The sequence below is a fragment of the Anomaloglossus baeobatrachus genome, chromosome 7 (genome assembly GCF_048569485.1).
Source record: "Anomaloglossus baeobatrachus isolate aAnoBae1 chromosome 7, aAnoBae1.hap1, whole genome shotgun sequence".
NCBI lineage: Eukaryota > Metazoa > Chordata > Amphibia > Anura > Aromobatidae > Anomaloglossus > Anomaloglossus baeobatrachus.
Window position 1 is genome coordinate 224,788,646 of NC_134359.1, and position 13,209 is coordinate 224,801,854.

Here is a 13,209-nt window from a genome sequence, read left to right on the forward strand (position 1 = left end):
GCCGCTCCCCGTGCCAACCACGGAGGGGCCCCGTTCGTCAGGAGCCACCGCCACTCCCCGGGTCACCCACGGAGGGGCCACGTTCGTCAAGGGCCACCCCCGATCCTTGCGCCACCCACGGAGGGGCCCCGTTCGTCAAGGGCTACCCCCACTCCCCGCGCCACCCAAAAAGGGGCCCCGTTCGTCAAGGGCCACCCCCGCTCCCCACGCCACCCACGGAGGGGCCCCATTCGTCAAGGGCCACCTCCACTCCCCGCGCCACCCACGGTGGGGCCCCGTTCGTCAAGGGCCACCTCCGTTCCCCGCGCCACCCACAGAGGGGCCCTATTCATCAAGGGCCACCCCCGCTCCCAGCGCCACCAACGGAGGGGCCTCGTTCGTCAAGGGCCACCCCCGTTTCCTGCATCACCCACGGAGGGGCCCTGTTCGTCAAGGGCCAACCCCGTTTCCCGCGCCACCCACGGAGGGGCCCTGTTCATCAACGGCCACCCCTGCTACCAGTGCCACCTACGGATGGGCCTCGTTCGTCAAGGGCCACCCCCGCTCCCCGCGCCACCCACGGCGGGTCCCCATTCGTCAAGGGCCAGCCCAGCTCCCCACGCCACCCACGGTGGGGCCCCGTTCGTCAAGGGCCACCTCCGCTCCCCGCGCCACCCACAGAGGGGCCCTGTTCGTCAAGGGCCACCCCCGCTCCCAGCGCCACCAACGGAGGGGCCCCGTTCGTCAAGGGCCACCCCCGTTTCTTGCGCCACCCACGGAGGGGCCCCGTTCATCAAGGGCCAATCCCGTTCCCCGTGCCACCCACGGAGGGGCCCCGTACGTCAAGGGCCACCCCCGTTTCCTGCGCCACCAACGGAGGGGCCTTGTTCGTCAAGGGCTACCCCCGCTCCCAGCGCCACCAACGGAGGGGCCCCGTTCGTCAAGGGCCACCCCCGTTTCCTGCACCACCCATGGAGGGGCCCTGTTCGTCAAGGGCCAACCCCGTTGCCCGCGCCACCCACGGAGGGGCCCTGTTCGTCAACAGCCACCCCTGCTACCAGTGGCACCTACGGATGGGCCTCGTTCGTCAAGGGCCACCCCCGCACCCCGCGCCACCCACGGAGGGTCCCCGTTCGTCAAGGGCCAGCCCCGCTTTCCGCGGCACCCATGGAGGGGCCCCGTTCGTCAAGGGCCACCCCCGCTCCCCACGCCACCCACGGTGGGGCCCTGTTCGTCAAGGGCCACCTCCGCTCCCTGCGCCACCCACGGAGGGGCCCTGTTCGTCAAGGGCCACCCCCGCTCCCAGCGCCACCAACGGAGGGGCCCCGTTCGTCAAGTGCCGCCCCGTTTCCTGCGCCACCCACGGAGGGGCCCCGTTCGTCAAGGGCCACCCCCGTTTCCTGCGCCACCAACAGAGGGGCCCTGTTCGTCAAGGGCCACCCCTGCTCCTCGCGCCACCCACAGAGGGGCCCCGTTCGTCAACGGCCACCCCCGCTCCCCGCGCCACCCACGGAGGGTCCCCATTCGTCAAGGGCCAGCCCCGCTTTCCGCAGCACCCACGGTGGGGCCCCATTCGTCAAGGGCCACCTCCGCTCCCCGCGCCACCCACGGAGGGGCCCTGTTCGTCAAGGGCCACCCCCGCTCCCAGCGCCACCAACGGAGGGGCCCCGTTCGTCAAGGGCCACCCCCGCTCCCTGCACCACCCACGGAGGAGCCCTGTTTGTCAAGGACCACCCCCACTCCCCGGGTCACCCACGGAGGGGCCACGTTCGTCAAGGGCCACCCACGACCCTTGCACCACCCACGGAGGAGCCCCGTTCGTCAAGGGCTACCCCCACTCCCCGCACCACCCACAAAGGGGCCCCGTTCGTCAAGGGCCACCCCCGCTCCCCACGCCACCCACAGAGGGGCCCCATTCGTCAAGGGCCACCTCCACTCCCCGCGCCACCCACGGAGGGGCACCATTCGTCAAGGGCCACCCCCGCTTCTTGCGCCACCCACGAAACGGTCCCGTTCGTCGAGGGCCACACCCGTTACCTGCGCCACTCACAGAGGGGCCCCGTTCGTCAAAGGCCAACCCCGCTCCCAGCGCCACACACGGAGGGGCCCCATTTGTCAAGGGCCACCCTCGCTCTCCGCGCCACCCACAGAGGAGCCCCATTCGTCAAGGACCATTCCCACTCACCGCGCCACCCACGGAGGATCCCCGTTCGTCAAGGGCCACCCCCGCTCCCCACGCTGCCCACGGAGGGGCCCTGTTCATCAAGGGCCAACCCCGCTCCCCGCGCCACCCACGGACGGGCCCCGTTCGTCAAGGGCCACCCCCACTGCCCGCGCCAACCACAGAGGGGCCTCGTTCATCAAGGGCCACCCCCAATCCTTGTGCCGCCTACGGAGGGGCCCCGTTCGTCAAGGGCCACCCCCGCTCCCCGCGCCACCCACGGAGGGGCCCCGTTCGTCAAGGTCCACCCCCGCTCCTCGCGCCACCCACGGAGAGGCTCCATTCGTCAAGGGCCATTCCCGCTCCCCGCACCACCCACGGAGGGGCCCCATTCGTCAAGGGCCACCCCCGATCCCCGTGCCACCCACGGAGGGGCACCGCTCCCCGTGCCACCCACGGAGGGGCCCCGTTCGTCAAGGGCCAACCCCGCTCCCAGCGCCACACACGGAGGGGCCCCATTCGTCAAGGGCCACCCCCGCTCTCCGCGCCACCCACAGAGGAGCCCCATTCGTCAAGGACTATTCCCACTCCCCGCGCCACCCACGGAGGATCCCCGTTCGTCCAGGGCCACCCACGCTCCCCACGGAGGGGCCCCGTTCGTCAAGGGCTACCCCCGATCATTGCGCCGGCCTCGGAGGGGCCTTGTTTGTCAAGCACTACCCCTGCTCCCCGCACCACCCACGGAGAGGCCCCGTTCGTCAAGGGCCACCACCGCTCCCCGCGCCACCCACGGATGGGCTCCATTCGTCAAGGACCACCCCCGCTCCTTGCGCCACCCACAGAGCGGCCCCATTCGTCAAGGGCCACCCCCGTTCCACGCGCCACCCACGGAGGAGTCCCGTTTGTCAACGGCCACCCACGGAGGGGCCCCGTTCGTCAAGGGCCACCCCCGCTCCCTGAGCCACTCACGGAGGGGCACCATTCGTCAAGGGCCACCCCCGCTCCTTGCACCACCCACGGAGCGGCCCCGTTCGTCAAGGGCCACCCCTGTTCCCCACGCCACCCACGGAGAGGCCCAGTTCCTCAAGTTCCATTCCCATTCCCCGTACCACCCAAGGAGGGGCCCCGTTCGTCAAGGGCCACTCCCGCTCCCCGCACCACCCACGGAGGGGCCCCGTTCGTGAAGGGCCACCCCGCTCCTTGCATCACCCACGGAGGGGCCCCGTTCGTCAAGGGCCACCCCCGCTCCCCGCGCCACTCACGGAGGAGCCCCGTTCGTCAAGGGCCACCTCCCCTCCCCGCGTCACCCACGGAGCGGCCCCGTTCAACAAGGGCCACCCCTGTTACCCGCGCCACCCACGGAGGGGCCCGGATCGTCAAGGGCCACCCCCGCTCCCCGCACCACCCACGGAGGGGCCACGTTCGTCAAGGGCCACTCCCGCTCCCCGCGCCGCCCACGGAGGGTCCCTGTTCATCAAGGGCCACCCCCGCTCCCCGTGCAGCCCATGGAGGGGCCCTGTTCGTCAAGGGCCACCCCCGCTCCCCGTGCCAACCACGGAGGGGCCTCGTTCGTCAAGAGCCACCCCCACTCCCCGGGTCACCCACGGAGGGGCCACGTTCGTCAAGGGCTACCCCCACTCCCCGCGCCACCCACAAAGGGGCCCCGTTCGTCAAGGGCCACCCCCGCTCCCCACGCCACCCACGGAGGGGCCCCATTCGTCAAGGGCCACCTCCACTCCCCGCGCCACCCACGGAGGGGCACCATTCGTCAAGGGCCACCCCCGCTTCTTGCGCCACCCACGAAACGGTCCCGTTCGTCGAGGGCCACACCCGTTACCTGCGCCACCCACGGAGGGGCCCCGTTCGTCAAAGGCCAAACCCGCTCCCAGCGCCACACACGGAGGGGCCCCATTCGTCAAGGGCCACCCCCGCTCTCCGCGCCACCCACAGAGGAGCTTCATTCGTCAAGGACCATTCCCACTCCCTGCGCCACCCACGGAGGACTCCCGTTTGTCAAGGTCCACCTCCGCTCCCCACGCTGCCCACGGAGGGGCCCTGTTCATCAAGGGCCAACCCCGCTCCCCGCGCCACCCACAGAGGGGCCTCGTTCATCAAGGGCCACCCCCAATCCTTGCGCCGCCTACGGAGGGGCCCCGTTCGTCAAGGGCCACCCCCGCTCCCCGCGCCACCCACGGAGGGGCCCCGTTCGTCAAGGTCCAACCCCGCTCCTCGCGCCACCCACGGAGGGGCTCCATTCGTCAAGGACCATTCCCACTCCCCGCACCACCCACGGAGGGGCCCCGTTCGTCAAGGGCCACTTCCGCTCCCCGAGCCGCCCATGGAGGGGCCCTGTTCGTCAAGGGCCATTCCTGCTCCCCGCACCACCCACGGAGGGGCCCCATTCGTCAAGGGCCGCCCCCGATCCCCGCGCCACCCACGAAGGGGCACCATTCATCGAGGGCCACCCCCGCTCCTCGTGCCACCCACGGAGGGGCCCTGTTTGTCAAGGGCCACCCACGCTCCCCGTGCCACCCACGGAGGGGCCCCGTTCGTCAAGGGCCAACCCCGCTCCCAGCGCCACACACGGAGGGGCTCCATTCGTCAAGGGCCACCCCCGCTCTCCGCGCCACCCACAGAGGAGCCCCATTTGTCAAGGACCACTCCCACTTCCTGCGCCACCCACGGAGGATCCGCGTTCGTCCAGGGCCACCCCCGCTCCCCACGGAGGGGCCCTGTTCATCAAGGGCCAACCCCGCTCCCCGCGCCACCCACGGACGGGCCCCGTTCGTCAAGGGCCACCCCCACTGCCCGCGCCACCCACAGAGGGGCCTCGTTCATCAAGGGCCACCCCCAATCCTTGCGCCGCCAACGAAGCGGCCCCGTTCGTCAAGGGCCACCCCCGTTCCTCGTGCCACCCACGGAGGGGCCCTGTTTGTCAAGGACCAGCCACGCTCCCCGTGCCACCCACGGAGGGGCCCCGTTCATCAAGGGCCACTCCCGCTCCCCGCGCCAACCACGGAGGGGTCCCATTCGTCAAGGGCCACCCCCGATCCCCGCGTCACCCACGGAGGGGCCTTGTTCATCAAGGGCCACCCCAGCTGCACGCGCCACCCACGGAGGGGCCACGTTCATAAAGGGCACTCCCCGTGTCACCCACGGAGGGGCCCCATTTGTCAAGGGCCAATCCCACTCCCCGCGCCACCCACACAGGGGCCTTGTTCGTCAAGGGCCACCCCTGTTCCCCGCGCCACCCACGGAGGGGCCCCGTTAGTCAAGGGCCACCCTCGCTCTCCGCACCACCCAAGGAGGGGTCCCGTTCATCAAGGGCCATTCCCACTCCCCGAGCCACCCACGGAGGGGCACCATTCGTCAAGGGCCACCCGCGAAGCGGCCCCGTTCGTCATGGGCCACCCCTGTTCCCCGCGCCACCCACAGAGGGGCCCCGTTCGTCAAGGGCCACCCCCGCTCCCCGCGCCACCCACAGAGGGGCCCCGTTCGTCAAGGGCCACCCCCGCTCCCCGCGCCACCCACAGAGGGGCCCCGTTCATCAAGGGCTACCCCCGCTCACCGCGCCGCCCACGGAGGGGCCCTGTTCATCAAGGGCCACCCCCGCTCCCTGCGCTACCCACGAAGGGGCTCCGCTCATCAAGGGCCACCCCCACTCACCGCGCCACCCACGGAGGGGCCCCGTTCGTCAAGGGCCACCCCCGATCCTTGCGCCGGCCTTGGAGGTGCCCCGTTTGTCAAGGGCCACCCTTGCTCCCCGCACCACCCACGGAGGGGCCCCGTTCGTCAAGGGCCACCCCCGCTTCCCGCGCCACTCACGGAGGGGCACCATTCGTGAAGGGCCACCCCCGCTCCTTGCACCACCCACGGAGCGGCCCCGTTCGTCAAGGGCCACCCCCGTTCCCCGCGCCACCCACAGAGGGGCCCCGTTCATCAAGGGCCACCCCTGCTCCCCACGCCACCAACGGAGGGGCCCCGTTCGTCAAGGGCCACACCCGCTCCTCGAGCCACCCACGGAGGGGCTCCATTCGTCAAGGACCATTCCCACTCCCCGCACCACCCACGGAGAGGCCCCGTTCGTCAAGGCCCACCCCTGCTACCAGTGCCACCTACGGATGGGCCTCGTTCGTTAAGGGCCAGCCCCGCTTTCCGCGGCACCCACGGAGGGGCCCCGTTCGTCAAGGGCCACCCCCGCTCCCCACGCCACCCACGGTGGGGCCCCGTTCGTCAAGGGCCACCTCCGCTCCCCACGCCACCCACGGAGGGGCCCTGTTAGTCAAGGGCCACCCCCGCTCCCAGCGCCACCAACGGAGGGGCCCCGTTCATCAAGGGCCACCCCCGTTTCCTGCGCCACCCACGGAGGGGCCCTGTTCGTCAAGGGCCACCCCTGCTCCTCGCGCCACCCACAGAGGGGCCCCGTTCGTCAACGGCCACCCCCGCTCCCAGCGCCACCCACGGAGGGTCCCCGTTCGTCAAGGGCCACCCCCGCTCCCCGCGCCACCCACGGAGGGTCCCCGTTCGTCAAGGGCCAGCCCCGCTTTCCGCGGCACCCACAGAGGGGCCCCGTTTGTCAAGAGCCACCCCCGCTCCCCACGCCACCCACGGTGGGGCCCCGTTCGTCAAGGGCCACCCCCGCTCCCTGCACCACCCACGGAGGGGCCCGTTCCCTGTTCGTTATGGGTCACCCCTGATCCCCGCACCACCCACGGAGGGCCCTGTTCGTCAAGGGCCACCCCCGCTCCTCGTGCCACCCACGGAAGGGGCCCGTTCGTCAAGGGCCAACACCGCTCTCCGCTCCACCCACGGAGGGGCCTTGTTCGTCAAGGACCACCTTTGCACTCAAGCTCTGACTGACACTCGGGGGCCCCATGTGTTATCGCGCTTAACGGAGCACTTACCATATCAGAATCCATGTCATAGTCGTCGCTGTTGTCTTTTCGTCCGTCCCAGCTCATCAACACCTTATCTTTGTGTTCCCCGTTCACGTTGGAGTTTATGGCGATGGGCGAATCCGTGAACTTATCTGCAACGGACGACAAAGGTAAGAAAGTCAATTTCTGGAAACTACTGAACTGAAGCAGATGGAATTCAAAATGTAAAATGATGAAGGAACAAAGCAGCTTCACCAAAGTAAGATCCCCCTCTCCCGCTTACTAGGGTCTACACGCCTGTAACCCAGCATCATTCAGCTCAGGATACACGGCTCCGGTGTAAAAGTTAGATAGCAAAATCAGACCTGTTATTCAATGGTGTGGGGCATATAAATTTATTTATTTATTTTTAAAATTGATTTGAAAATTGAAATTGAATGAGACTCCCCTAATCAAACAGAGGAGTGCAAGAAAAAAATATAATATATGGGGTCGGCCATATTGAACCTCTTTTACAACGGGTCCTTGTACTCGGCAGATTTGTCCCATTCACATGTAGGGCAGCGAGATTTAGTATCTGCCTTGTGTGAATCTACAAAGAATAAAAAGAACAATTTTTGGCATCTGATATAGATATAATATAACAAAACAAAAACAAACAATGACCTGAGCGGCTGCAATAATTTCATTCTGACTTACTGGAGGCTGCAGACCTTTCACTATGCTCCAACCCCTGCAACAGAAAACACCAGTCAGTGACAGACCAACATACTGGAAAATCGAAACATGGGGGCGGGGGGAAGCAGAGTCAGCTCTGCTACATGGGAACACTGAAAATACTCCCAATATTTATAGATACAGTTAGGTCCAGAAATATTTGGACAGTGACACAATTTTTGCGAGTTGGGCTCTGCATGCCACCACATTGGATTTGAAATGAAACCTCTACAACAGAATTCAAGTGCAGATTGTAACGTTTAATTTGAAGGTTTGAACAAAAATATCTGATAGAAATTGTAGGAATTGTACACATTTCTTTACAAACACTCCACATTTTAGGAGGTCAAAAGTAATTGGACAAATAAACCAACCCCCAAAAAAAAGTTTTAGTTTCAATATTTTGTTGCGAATCCTTTGGAGGCAATCACTGCCTTAAGTCTGGAACCCATGGACATCACCAAACGCTGGGTTTCCTCCTTCTTAATGCTTTGCCAGGCCTTTACAGCTGCAGCCTTCAGGTCTTGCTTGTTTGTGGGTCTTTCCGTCTTAAGTCTGGATTTGAGCAAGTGAAATGCATGCTCAATTGGGTTAAGATCTGGTGATTGACTTGGCCATTGCAGAATGTTCCACTTTTTTGCACTCATGAACTCCTGGGTAGCTTTGGCTGTATGCTTGGGGTCATTGTCCATCTGTACTATGAAGCGCCATCCAATCAACTTTGCGGCATTTGGCTGAATCTGGGCTGAAAGTATATCCCGGTACACTTCAGAATTCATCCGGCTACTCTTGTCTGCTGTTATGTCATCAATAAACACAAGTGACCCAGTGCCATTGAAAGCCATGCATGCCCATGCCATCACGTTGCCTCCACCATCTTTTACAGAGGATGTGGTGTGCCTTGGATCATGTGCCGTTCCCTTTCTTCTCCAAACTTTTTTCTTCCCATCATTCTGGTACAGGTTGATCTTTGTCTCATCTGTCCATAGAATACTTTTCCAGAACTGAGCTGGCTTCATGAGGTGTTTTTCAGCAAATTTAACTCTGGCCTGTCTATTTTTGGAATTGATGAATGGTTTATATCTAGATGTGAACCCTTTGTATTTACTTTCATGGAGTCTTCTCTTTACTGTTGACTTAGAGACAGATACACCTACTTCACTGAGAGTGTTCTGGACTTCAGTTGATGTTGTGAACGGGTTCTTCTTCACCAAAGAAAGTATGCGGCGATCATCCACCACTGTTGTCATCCGTGGACGCCCAGGCCTTTTTGAGTTCCCAAGCTCACCAGTCAATTCCTTTTTTCTCAGAATGTACCCGACTGTTGATTTTGCTACTCCAAGCATGTCTGCTATCTCTCTGATGGATTTTTTCTTTTTTTTCAGCCTTAGGATGTTCTGCTTCACCTCAATTGAGCGTTCCCTAGACCGCATGTTGTCTGGTCACAGCAACAGCTTCCAAATGCAAAATCACACACCTGTAATCAACCCCAGACCTTTTAAGAGGGAGACGCCTTCAGAGTTAATTGCAGCCCTTAGAGTCCCTTGTCCAATTACTTTTGGTCCCTTGAAAAAGAGGAGGCTATGCATTACAGAGCTATGATTCCTAAACCCTTTCTCCGATTTGGATGTGAAAACTCTCATATTGCAGCTGGGAGTGTGCACTTTCAGCCCATATTATATATATAATTGTATTTCTGAACATGTTTTTGTAAACAGCTAAAATAACAAAACTTGTGTCACTGTCCAAATATTTCTGGCCCTGACTGTATCTGTATTGAATATCTGTACTGAATATAGATAGATGCTGACATAGCATGGTACATATATATTCTTTGCAAGCTGCTAGTGAGTGACCTCAGGTGTTCAGCAAAATCTCCCTATATGGGTTTGGACAGCTGCATGTATAATGACAAATGGTGGGGGGCGAGGGGGCTCTCACTCCTGCTCCGGGAGTCAATCCACACATGTCGAAGCTGATCCATCCAGCCCATTCACCCAAGACGAAGCAAGACACAGGCTGTCAGGCCTACAACATGACTCCATTCAGGAACCAAGGAAAGATGGATGAATATTTCTATTGATTAGAATAGACTATTATTAACTTTTTACGTAAGCAAACAAGAATATTATTTTTCCTTTCTGTAACTGAATTTGACAACCATTTTATTAGATATAAAATACATTTATTTTTTACACATTTTGTAGTCCATCTTTCATGCGTCTTATCACTTATTTGAAGAAAAATATATTTAAGAGTATATTTTTAACAGTAGCAAACAATTGCGATCTATTGGTTTTTGGAAGAGGTCTACTGATTTTCTGAAGACTCCATCACAGGAACATCTCACTGGAATTACACTATGCAAAATTGGCAGAGTACCACCACCAGGGTAAAATACCACGAGGTCTGAGATGCAATCTACGATCGACCCTCTTTTCGGATAATGAACAATTTTGTCTAAAGTTCAAACAAATTTTGAATGAATGATCATTCGACCTAATAATATTAACGGTTGAACATCTACAAGAAGCAATAAAATACTCTAAAGAAAAGATTAAAACAATTGAGGAACAGCTTACAAGTACTTTGTCCCCTGCAGACTTGACAGACCTAAAAAAACGGACTGAGACAATAATATCAAGCTTTAAGAAAACTCTGGAAGAGAAAAGGAGAAAATTTCAAAGAGATAACGAGAATTATGCCACCAACCAGGTCTATCGATGGAAAGAATCATCAGTGATTGGAACCCGAAGACCTTGGTCCCATTCAACAACATTTGGCGATTTGCACAGCTCGGACAGCAAATCCAGCACTGACGCTGGCACGAGCACCGGCTCTTTTTTTTTTTTAGGTCAGAGAAAACCAAGAAACCAACGAGGCGGTCGAGGTTACGACGGAGGACACAGGATGACCACCAGATCCCAGGTAGGGGTCCCAACTTAGTACTGAATTTATCTAACCATACTCTTCTCACAGATGAATTAAGTGTTCTCAACAAAGGTCTCTCTTTTTGCCCTACAACACAATGGGACTCATTTAAACTTGAAAATGTTCTACAACAATTGTATAGACGCATTAGACTCAAAACCCATTTTGGTGTTGCACAAAGAGATTCATCATCACAAACAAGTGATGGTTCAACTAACTAATGGTATGATGATTAGTGATCTTGGATTATACAAGAAAAGTAATTTCACACCTCCTAAAACCTTTCATCCTGCTGAAATATTGATCTCACTCCTAGATAAAGATGTTAAATCTCATATACATGAAACTAGAATAGGTTTCTTTCCAACACATAATAACTTGAATATATCAGAGAAACAGGCACTCAATAACCTACACCAGAACAAGAACATTAGGATCAAACTGGAAGACAAAGGTGGCAGTATAGTGGTCATGAACACTGTAGACTATATGAATGAAATATTGAGGCAGCTCAATGACACTGATACTTATAAGAAAATCAATAAAGATCCTGATTTTTAGATTCATAAAAAATCCAGAACATTCTATCAATATACCAACACAAAGGTGTAATAGACTCCAAAATGAGTACATACCTATCTAATAGCCACCCGATTACACCAGTTATATATGTCCTGCCCAAAGTTCATAAAACCCTAGTTAATCCACCAGGCAGGCTAATAGTGGCTTCAACTGACTCAATCTTGGCCCCCTTATCCAAATACCTTGAAAAAAAAAATACTAAGGCTGGGTTCACACATAGCGACAGCGATAACGACGTCACTGTTACGTCACCATTTTCTGTGACGTAACAGCGACCTAATCAGTCGCTGTTATGATCGCTGCTTAGCTGTCAAACACAGCGACGCAGCAGCGATCATAACGTCGCTACATGTGCAGAGAGCAGGGAGCCGCGCACACTGCTTAGCGCTGGCTCCCTGCTCTCCTAGCTACAGTACACATCGGGTTAATTAACCCAATGTGTACTGCAGCTACTGTACATGTGCAGAGAGCAGCGCACACTGCTTAGTGCTGGCTCCCTGCACTCCTAGCTACAGTACACATCGGGTTAATTAACCCAATGTGTACTGCAGCTACATGTGCAGAGAGCAGGAGCCGGCAGCACAGACAGTGTGAGAGCGGCGGAGGCTGGTAACGAAGGTAAATATCGGGTAACCACCTTGGTTACCCGATGTTTACCCTGGTTACAGCTTACCGCAGCTGCCAGATGCCGGCTCCTGCTCTCTGCTCGCTTCATTTCGTCGCTCTCTCGCTGTCACAGACAGCGATGTGTGCGTCACAGTGGGAGAGCGACAATAAAAAAACGAACCAGGGCTGTGTGTAACGAGCAGCGATCTCACAGCAGGGGCAAGATCGCTGCTCAGTGTCACACACAGCGAGATCGCTAATGAGGGCACTGTTGCGTCACCAAAACCGTGACGTAGCAGCGATTTCGGTAGTGATCTCGCTATGTGTGAAGCACCCCTAACACCTCTGACTAGAAACACTAGAGCCTTTCTCCTTGATACAGGTGATTTCCTTAAGAAACTCAATTCAATCGGGAATATCCCACCAGACAGTCTCCTTGTGACTTTGGATGTCCACAGCCTATACACTTCAATTTCCCATGACAAAGGGATTAGAGCTATTTCAATCGCTCTGGAAGACTCGGGAATGAATATTGATTCCCGGAATCTGTGTTTGGAATTACTGAGGATTGTCCTGAAGGAAAACTATTTCATTTTTGGGAATGATTTCTATGTACAGGTTTACGGGACCGCAATGGGCTCGAATGTAGCTCCTGCGTACGCAAACCTGTACATGGACTACTTTTAGAGACATTTCATATATGACCATCTACTCTTCAAGGCTAACATCATATGTTGGAATAGTTTTCTCGACTATGTGTTTTGTATTTGGAAGAGCAGTCAGAGTGACCTTACATCATTCTTCATGGACATCAATAACATATGGCTAGAACTAAAATTCACAATCAACTACCATGATAGAGAAATCAGTTTTCTAAACAAAAAGATCTTGAAATCAAGTGAGGGCCATATCACCACAGACCTCTTCCAAAAACAAATAGATCGCAATTGTTTGCTACAATATGATAGTTGCCATCACACATCCCTGAAAAATCGTCTACCAAGATCACAATTCAAACGAGTGACCCGTATTGTCTCCGATAGAAATTTGTTACCTCAGAGACTTGATGAGATGTCTGAGAAATTTCTCGAATGGAAATACCCAAAAAAACTACTACAAGAGGAATACACAAGGGCATTACAGACACCAACAACCCCACTAATGAAATGAACAACAGACAGAATCCCATTTGTACATGAACACCATCCTACAGTCCCTAAGATATACAGTATCATCAATAAGCATTGGCCATTATTAACAAGGTCATACCCTCAAGACGCCCACGGAACCTGAAAGACTCTGGTAAGAGCAGATGTGGGGATCAAAAAAGTACAGAGACAAACATTCCTTAGCACA

At 57.4% G+C, this 13,209-nt stretch overlaps 1 long non-coding RNA gene across 1 annotated transcript in view; it reads right to left on the reverse strand.

The window, feature by feature from the left end:
* Positions 1-7,753, reverse strand: part of LOC142246087 (uncharacterized) — a 34,866-nt gene extending 27,113 nt beyond the window's left edge. The window contains exons 1-2 of the long non-coding RNA XR_012724865.1: positions 7,717-7,753; positions 7,045-7,169 (exon numbers count right to left, since the gene is read on the reverse strand). This is a non-coding gene — a long non-coding RNA (uncharacterized LOC142246087). The remainder of the gene's footprint in view (positions 1-7,044; positions 7,170-7,716) is intronic.
* Between the last annotated feature and the right edge of the window lie 5,456 nt (positions 7,754-13,209).